At 36.2% G+C, this 10226-nt stretch overlaps 1 pseudogene across 1 annotated transcript; it reads right to left on the bottom strand.

Annotated features, from left to right (window-relative positions):
* Window positions 1-4993: 4993 nt before the first annotated feature.
* LOC108593633 (small ribosomal subunit protein eS27-like pseudogene) lies at window positions 4994-5314 on the bottom strand (annotated as a pseudogene). Its single transcript, XR_013521641.1, has one exon. The product of XR_013521641.1 is annotated as a small ribosomal subunit protein eS27-like pseudogene (transcript).
* Window positions 5315-10226: the final 4912 nt, after the last annotated feature.

Below are 10226 nucleotides of genomic sequence, written 5' to 3'. Positions count from 1 at the left end.
CTCTGATTGAGTCAGAAAGACACTGTTAGTAAATGGTAATATTGCAGGGGTTGTAAAATTGGCTTTAAGAAGTGCACAGAAATTTTTGGGTTCTACCACTTCATTTCGTTTTTCTTGTGTACTTAGGTAGAAAAAAAATATTGGCTAAGTTAATCAAGAAAACCTGAGAGTAAAGCCCATATTTTATGTAAAAATGGGATCCTTAATTTTGAAAGTCTGAGTTCCTTCCAGCTTATACATTAGGCCCAGGGGACAGCAAAGTCTTACAGAAATAGTCCAGTCTTACTAAAGATAACTTACAGTAGAATATACCAAATGAACAACAATGCACTGAGGTGCATATTTTAAAAAATGAAGACTCCCATATTGTGTCATCTAGGGAATGCCTATTGAAATGCAGAAAGTTCTAAAAGAATTTCAATATATTAAGACTTTATGAAAGGCAAATAAAAAGCTTAAGTGACTGATTCATTAAATATTAAATCTGCTTACCCTTTAGCTTAGTTACTATTTTGATCCAAAGGCAATAGACTGCAGCACCAATTGGCTGGCATTATATAAGTACTGGGGTACATGTTACCTGAGAAAAGGAAGGGACTGGTGTAGTGGCAGTCCCCTCAGTAAAGTCTCTCTTGGTTAAAAGTGGATTAATGATGATGGGCCTCAATCAGAAGCAACTTTGAGCCTTGACAGTTCAGTAGTGGGTGCTAAGTAGGGTGGCTAATGTCTATGTTTTGTCACATGTATTTTGCTCTAGCCAGAATGGAAAATGTTAATTTGGTTACCTCATGCAACCTCTTGGGCAGCATCTTGCAAAAATGAGAGGTTTTTGCCTATGTTTCCCTGATTTTCCTTTGTGATGCAGCTTGGCCCCTGGAGCTATAATGTGGCAAGCAGGGTCACTGGGGCCACTCAGGGAAGAGGAAACCAGAAACCTGACATTCCAGCAAAAGGGTAAGAATTTCTTAACAGTCAGACTTCTGGCTTCTCTCTCTCTCTGTGCACACCAGTTAAATGAATTGCAACAATCACTGTTTGTCTCCTTTGTAAAGTTTTGATTAATGCTAAAAATAATTCTGAGGCTAGTCTTGAGCTGTAGCAAATCTGGTGTAGTTTGTGCTATAAATTTGTCTTTCTGTGTTGTTCTGTCATGAAGCGGGGTACCTTAGGATAGAATATGGGCTTAGGATCACATAAGCTCACTCCTCAAGATGGTCCAACAGTCTGGTCAGTAACAAACTTTGCTGCAGTTCCCTGAAACAAACAAACAAAAAACTGGATGAAGTCTCCATCTGGTTTTATGTCTTAAGGAGCTTGACCTTGTAATTATGTAGTGGTACTTTCTCTTGGTCTCTGCCTTACAGGGATCAAGAATTTTAGGGTTTAATGCCATAGTTAGCACTAAAAATTATGTTGAGTAGTTAAAAGACTTGCAAGCTCAAAATTAACTACTCTAGACTCTTTCCAAGAAGGTCAATGAAGACTACCCAGTGCCATAGCTCAGTAGCTAAGGTTTTGTTCTTTCACAGTGGTGGGCGGGGTTCAATTCCCAGCTTGGGGAATGAGTCCTTCTGGTTTGATACCTGTGTAACCTTTACCATTTGTGGATTCTCTTCTCCTTTACAAACCATCTTGAATTATCCTTTGTCTGAGCACCTAGGAGGTTACCTTTGGTAAAATTCAAAAACCAGAAATATTTGCAATTTGGCACAACTAGAGTCCAGTAATAAGAAATTTAGAAGGACTTTTAAAAAGAGCACTATGGTTAAAAGTCAGCTTAGTTAAAAGTGGAATATTCAAGTTCTAATATTCTGGGACTCCTTGGGAGAAACAGGAGGCACCACAGACCCTTGTGTTTTGGAAAAACACCTCTCTTTTCCTCATGAAACCCCAGGAATGGGAAGTGAATAGATCCCTCTGAAAATCTAAGGCTAAATATATTCTTTTAGTGATGGGTAATGGCAGTTATTGGGAGATTATAAGACTGCATGTTTGAATCATAGAAACATGCTGTTAGCCATTTGCAAGCTATGAAAACATCCCTACCCCCAGTGAAAAATAAGACTCCTATGGGGGAGGGGCTATGTGCAAAAATGGGCTAATTGGTTTTGGGCTGCCATGCAATAAAATGCATGGTGAAAGCGTTACACTGTCTTCTCTGTAATATTTCCCTCTTTTTGGGGATCTTAGATCTGATATAAAAATGGGACCCTTAATTTTGGGGATTTGTTTTTGTCTTCCAGCTGTGCCTGCTTATTAGGCCCTATAAACTGCATTTTTTTCCTAGCCTTGTTTCTTGAAAGGCTCCACCCTGAGGCCAGTAAGCCAATTAAGAAACTGTCAAATGAAAAATCCTACAAGTACTGGATCTTCTTCTTCTGTCTGTGGAGTTATATATGTATTGTGTGTGTGTGATGTTTATATAAAAGAGCTCTAAATAATTGGCTTAAAGAAAACTAAGCACTTAATATTTTGAAAGAAAAGTAAAAACTGTAATGTCTTTTAGTTTGTGTAACTAGTAATCTTTGGAAAATAAAAATGGCTTTAAGAATTATTGATCAAGACGTCTGATCTAAATTCGTTCAGATATTAGGTTTGCTAATGCTTTAAGGATTATGGGGACCCTGGGTAAAGAGCATACTCCTAACTCTTGGTATTATTCTCGCAATAGTTACATTAATAGCTTCCCTGACCTCCCTGATGTGCTATATTCCCTCAAGGTTTTTAAATATTTGCTTACAGCCATCTCTGGAATGTCAAATGGTGTCTCTTCAACTGGAAGGATAAGAGCTGAAAGAAATGTACAACCATGAGGACATTGTAACCTATGATTGACATAATGAGACTGTAAAACCAAGATGATGGTAGCTGAGAGTGGCACTAAGGCCCTAAGTTCTGGTCACACTCTGAACTAAGTACGAACCTGACCAAAAAGGGACAATTTGTTTTCAAACAAAATTATAGGAGGCTATTGTTTTAGATTGAGCTCATACACTGCACCCCAGCCGACCAAACCAAACCAAAATGGAGTTGCTCATGTTAAATATGCCATAATCAAGCTAAGACTTTAAGGAAATACATAGATCCTGGGACAAACCAGATTTTGTTTTTCTCCTGCAAACAGTATATTCCAGCACGTGGAATTACCCTTTACTCGGTCCTTGTTCCTACCTTAATAAAAATCACTGCTCTACTCTTTCCCAGTGGGTTTTAAGATGAAGTAAGTACATTTATAATGTTAATAGTGACATCAGGGACTAAAGTTTTTGGTCAATCTCTTAAAATTTAGAAGATGACCAAAGTGGGGAATTGTTAAAGCAAACTGAATATGGCCTGAGAAGGACTCCATACTCCTACATTTGAGTCCTTGTGGATGCACCTAACTTAATAGGTAGAAAACAGTGAAAACCTAACTTGGAAGTATGCACCTGTAACAATAGCTGAGTCTTGGCCAATCCCTGCAGCCATACTTCAACCACTCGTACACTGCCAAGTGTTTGAATTGTGTTCAGATAAAACAAATACTGAGCTGTAACCAATCTAGTTGTTTTTGTACCTCTCTTTCCTTTTTTTGTACCTCACTTCCCTTTTTTTGTCTATAAATCTTCTTCCACCACATGGCTGCATTGGAGTGTCTCTGAGTCTGCTAAGATTCTGGAAACTGCCTTATTCGTGAATCACTGATTGCTCAATTAAGCTCCTTTCATTTGGCTGAAGTTTTTCTTTTAATAAGGGAGACATGAGATATCAATCTAATACATTTAAGAACTGCATTGGTTTAGTCTAGAAAGCTGGGAGAACTCAAAAGAAGAGGTTTCCAGGTTATAGGTAGACTAAAAAAAATTCTGATTGGCAATTGGGTTGGGTTATTATCAATAGAAAGGAATGTCAGGGTTGCGATAAGAGGTTGTGGAGACCAAAGTTTTGTCATGCAGATGAAACCTTCAGGTAGCAGGCTTCAGAGAAAATAGGTCATAAGTGTTTCTTATCAGACTTAAGGTCTCTGTTGATGTTAATGCTGGGAGCGGGGGTGGGTGGGTATAATAATGAGGCATGTTTTACCCACACTTTCCATTATGGCTCAAACCAGTCTACCAGGTTAGAGTACCCTGGCTGAGGAGGAAATCCATTCAGATGGTTGAGGGACCTTAGAATTTTATTTTTGGTTTACAATAGTATTCTATTGTATGAATATACAATCTGTTTCTTCTTCTGCTGATGGAAATATGGTTGTTTTCAGTTAAGCTTCTTTTTCTCTCCACATTTTTTGTAGTGGTGAAAGTCCAGAAATTAGTGAGTGGATAAATTTGATTTTCCCTCCTATTAGTCACCTCTCCCCATCTGCTTCTAGCCTTGAACTCTGGGTTCATGTCTAAGTATAGTTCAGAATTTGAATGTTAAAGAAGCCAACATTTTGACTAAAGAGTAATTTAATATTTTTATACTACTTACAAAAAGTTCTAAATTAACATTATTAATAAACACACTTTATTATAAGAACCCAAAAGTGTTAATTCTAGCTTTGGGGAAATAAGAAGTTAAAGAGATTCCCAAAAACATACCTGATGCCACAATTATAACTGCCATCATGATGCAAAGCCACTGCATAAGGTTTTACAGGTTGTGTCTTCTATGAAGATGCCCATTAGATGGGGAAAGTGTAGCACAGTCACACTAATGCTTTGCTCTCCAACTTTGGGTCCTGGACTGAGACTGCTTTCCCCAGTTTGCAGCAGATGACAAACCTCATTTTCTAATTTTGTTAAAAATACTTAGGTGAGGTAAGATGTGAGCTAAGGAGGGTATATACCTCGAGAATCTGTCTTTCTCTAAGTCCATCAAGAAAGCTATTTGGGATAGTTGCATGTCATTTCAAAGGGTCTACCCTTACAGACATGAATGTTTGTGATGAACAGCATATTTTTATAAAGACTCTTAAATACATTTGTATATGGTGCTGTGCTGTCTTTTCTGTCTTTATTTATTTATTTATCCAAAATGTGTTTATTAAGATAGTTTCCCACTCATCTTGATTCAGAGTGCTTTTAGTGCTGCTTCCTCCTGAAAGAACATCCTTCTGTAAGCCTTGCTTTTCCTTCTGTAGGCTGGCAGAGGACAGTGGAGCAACCAACACACGAAACTACCATTTGTGCATGGCTGAAGACCGTGGTGATTTTATAGCATCCTGGGCATTTCACATCCATGAAGTAGGAATTGGGGCTTTGCACCAGGCATTTCTTCTTGTGTTTCCTCTTCTCCTCTTCCAAAGATGGATGAAGGAGATCCTTTGCTAGAGGCATGTTCTCGTGTGTAGGTCGCCACCGCCGGAAAGGCTGTGCTCTCTTTTTAAATTTCTGATACTTAAATGGAAAGACAGTAAATTCAAAATTTTAACCACTCCTCTGTTCCAAGGAGGTTGTTACATGAGTTTGCCTTTGATGTTTTTGCTTTTTTTCTGAAAAAGAGCCAAAAAAAGGTCATTTAATTATGCATATATAAAATAAGTATTCACCAATTATTCCAGGGAAAAGCATGTGCTATGTTTAAAAGAATTTTTTCAAGAAAAGATAGAAATGGCTCATAGGTATGCAGAAAAAATGCTTAGCATCACTAATCATCAAGGAAATGCAAATTAAAACCACAAAATATCAACTTACACCTTTTAGAATGGTTATTGCCAAAATGATCAAAGACAACAAGTATTGATGAGGATGTTCAGAAAAGGTAACTCTTATATACTGTTAATGGGAAGGTAAATTGGTACTGCCATTATGAAAAACAGTGTGAAGTTTCCTCAAAAAATTGAAAATAGTAGTAGCATATTACCCAGAAATACCATGTCAGGGTATGTATCAAAAGGAATTAAAATCAGTATGTCAAAGATATATCTTCACCCTCAAGTTTATTGTAACAATGTTCACAAAAGCCAAGATATGCAATCAAGCTAAGTGTCCATTGATGGATGAATGAATAAAGAAAATGTGCTATATATAGGCAATATTATTCAGCCTTAAAAAGAAAGAAGTTTGCTAACAACATGAATGAATCTGGAAGACTGCCGAGTGAAAGAAGTCAGGGACAGGATGACAAATACAGCATGATCCCCTTCATATGAAGAATCTTAAATAGTTGAACTCATAGAAGCAGAAAGTAGAATGAAGGTTGCTGGAGGAGGACAGGAAAGGAAATTGGGAGATGTTTGCCAAAGGACTTAAACCTTTAATTATTCAGAATCAATAAGTTCTAGAGATATAAAGTATATCATGGTGTTTATAGTTAATAATACTATACTGTTTACTATAATTTGCTAAGATGATAGATCTTAAGTGTTCTCAACTAACACACACAATGGTAACTATGAGGTGATAGACAATTAATTAGCTCAATTGTGGTAATCCTTTTACTATATATATGTCATATATATATATATATATGTCATATATATATATATATATATATATATATGACATATATATATATCATCCTCCTCAGTATGTCATATATATAGTAAAAGGATTACCACAGTTGAGCTAATTAATGTATGTATCACCTCATATATGGACACCCATTCCTATTTACGAACCACATATAATCCCATTCCCATTCCCATATATATGTGGTTGGTAAATGGGAATGGTGTCCATATATGCTGATGCTCTGATTTAAGGTCAGCTAATGGTTTAGTTTTTTTCATGTAAGGATTTAGATTTTAGTATCTCTGAAAATCATCACTTACTCTTGGAGAGAATGCCTGTGTTAAATCTTTTTCAACTGGTTATTTTATTAAGTAGGTAAGTAGTCTCACAGAGATTACAGAAAAAAAATGTTCAGGTCCAACTTTCATCCCAAAGCAATGGATACAATAGTGAAAAGGACTGGCCTGGACCACTGAGGTTCAACTTGGAACAGTCTGAAGGTGTCTCAGACGTGACTGAATACCCAGGCTTAGGGACGATGCTCCTATAACGCAATTTTGTGCTGCTGGATTACTCCATGGATGCTCATCAATCAAGTTTGTCTGAAGGTGTGAGGATGAGTGGATCCTCTGAAAGCTTTGGAAACAACTGCCATAAATCATTCTTGGAAGAGAGGACAAAAAGTATGGCTAAAAAGGAAAATCTTGCACTCTGGCCATAAGGTGATTTTTTCCCCCTCTCTGAATTTGTGGTTATCACCTTGGATTCCAAGTAGAGAATACATTGTTCTACAAAATAAATTCACCCTCTGCTTCAGAGAAGTTGTCTGGGAACTGGACAAGGATACCTTATTTGACCTAAGAATGCATCTGGATATAAATCTACATACTAGTGGGCTGATCACATCTAGCAGCACTTTACTATGTATGCTGTACGTATATTCCTTCAATTATTCTTGAACTTTTGCAAAAATTGTTTAAATATTGAAAACTGTTTCAGCTATCACTGTTGAAAATTAAGTAAGTGTTGGTCCCCTCATATGGAAAAGAAGTAATCTTAGATTTTAGTCTGTATATAAGTACTTCAGACACTGTTGAGGTGGTCAGCAGTGGAGCCAGCCAAATGGATGGTTGAGCCACAGGAGACATCATTACAGATATGTGAAATATCTAAGCCTGTTAAAAAGTATTTGAGGAAGTTTGACTAATGAACAAATCAATAAAACTAAAAAAAAAAAGAAAATTAAAAAAAGATAGAATGTACTTACTGTAGAGAAATGGGAACTTGAGTCATTGTCACTTAAGGACTGACAAATAAAATGCCCTTGTTTTGTGGTTATAACCTGGAAAATACTTTGTCATCTTTAAATATGTTCACTTTATTCTATTTTTTTGTAGGAGATAGCCATCAAAGTTTGGTTTCTCTGTTCTTGGATAGCTACTTACTGAAAGTGGAAATGAACTTTCAGTTCCCTCTCTTTTTACAGTACCAACCTGGGTAGGGGCTGAGGGATAAGAGTAAAAATATAAGGTTCTAGAAAGAACCTTATATTCTTTTCTCATTCCATTTATTTATATATAAATGAAATCTGCTTAAAACGAACATCAAGAGCACTCTCCGAGTAAAAAGAATTGTAAGAGTTCTCAAAAATGGGTAATTTGTAGGCAAGGGGTAATCATCACCATCATTGTCATCATCAATTTATAGAAATAACTACTATTTATTTAGCACTTACACTTTGCTTTGCATATATATTCTCTAATCTTCTTTACAACAATGTAAATTAAAAGTGTTATTATTCCCACTTATTGTAACTGATGACCAAGCTGATGCTGAGAGATGTTAAGTGAGTTGGTAAATATAGCTTAGCTAATAAGTGACTGTTTCAGGATTGAAACCAAGTAAGGATTTGTTCCAATGCCAGGGAGTATTTTTGCAAGCCATAATGTGGTTCAACACAGTTTTCTCTAGATTGGATATCTGTGAATTCTTAAGTGCTTTTTTAAAAAAAAATTTATTTCAGAAGCTAGCAAAGTTTTTCTTTCCATAGACCTGCCTATGACTCATTCATTTAAGTGATAAATCTAATTCGTCAGTACCTATGAAGATGTCTCTGGAATACCACCAAAGTTAGCCCATGATTTCCAGTATGTACCCAATTTATTTCTTTTCAATAACAGAAGACTAGAAGCTCCTTGACTGACATGACATCAGTTGCTACATCAGTTCCTAAACTACTTGAATTGTTTGCCTTGTGCATCTCTACTTGCAGCTAATCAGAAATTGACTAGAGTTAGAATAAATGAAATTCAACTTAAATCAAATTATACCTTTATTTAAATCATTAGTCAAAAATATTTGATTTATGCCTTTCCCTCCTGTACTCCACCAGAAACATTTACTACATGACATAACCTAAACCATAATATATAATTTTCACAACTGAGACAAGAATGTCAATTTAATTTTTAGAACCTACACAGTGTACGTTTGCCATGATTTATAGTGTTATTTTATCAGATTAATTCTGCCATTGCATCAGCAAACTGCACATCTAGATTTGCACATGTAGACAGCTTTGCATTTATCATCTTCAAAGCAGTTTCTTTCAGAAAGGAGCATTTTTCACAAGGGTTAATTTGAGCTATTTCTTAAGTGAGTTGTTTGAATTTTACATAAATGCTTGTCTTTTAAATATGGAGGGAAACTTCACTAAAATATTCTGAAACAGAAAGGTCACTTTTTGCTTATACTGCCAGGGTAGGTTTTGCTTGTTTCATACTATCTGGTCATAAAATATCAAATTAAGAAGAGAGGTACAAATGAATACAAATAGCTTACTATTTAACATTCCCATTATTTGCTAGACACTGTGATGATCACTTTGTCTTCATTATTTTATTTATTTCTTGTGTCAACATTCAGAAGCAGGTTTTGTTATTCCTATTATGTTTTTGGAAAAAAGGGCACAAAGAAGTAAGAGTTGATGTGTCAAAAGCTGCACTGTAAATGTGATTAAAATCTGTTTTATCACTATGATTTTAAAACCCATGCCATAACGAGGATGTTGAATGCACTTCTGGTCATCCTGAGAATTGAGCTTCTTGTGTTTCTGGGATGTTTTACTCAAATGGTTGCATTACAATTTTTTAGCATCTTCCTTCTTTGATTTGGCCCATACCATTCCCGACAGTTACTTTATTCTTTTGAAATTTAATAATTTTAAAGTCATTGCTTCAACTGGACAACAAAGAGGAAAAATGAAACAGAAAGTAAAAGTGAAAAAGTTAAATAGAAAGAATCTGTCCATTTTGTATCTGAGACAAGTTCATATGCAGGAATATTAACTTACGCATTCAAGTATCATCAATGACAACTACGGCCAGGAAAGTGGCCCAGTCTCTCCTTAGCATTATGATCCTTTGAAAATACGTTTTCTTGGCCTTGTGAAAAGAAACACTAAATTGCATGATTTCAAAGATACTCTATTTAACAACAGTAAATATCACTTAAAACGCTATAGAAAAAGGTAAAGTTCGGAGATCCTTATTTCTAAAAAGAAAGCATAAAATCAGCTGGGTGCAGTAGGCAGTAGCTCATGACTGTAATCCCAGCACTTTGGGAGGCCAAGGTGGGAGGATCACCTGAGGTCAGGAGTTGGAGACTAGTCTGGCCAACATGGTGAAACCCTGTCTCTAATAAAAATACAAAATTTAGCCAGGCGTGGTGGTGGGTGTCTATAATCCCAGGTACTTGGGAGGCTGAGGCAAGAGAATCACTTGAGCCTGGGAGGTGGAGGTTGCAGTGAGC

This window comes from Callithrix jacchus, chromosome 8 (genome assembly GCF_049354715.1).
Source record: "Callithrix jacchus isolate 240 chromosome 8, calJac240_pri, whole genome shotgun sequence".
Taxonomy (NCBI): Eukaryota; Metazoa; Chordata; class Mammalia; order Primates; family Cebidae; genus Callithrix; species Callithrix jacchus.
The sequence above is the reverse complement of the archived record's forward strand: the minus strand, read 5'-3'. Positions and strand labels throughout refer to the sequence as shown.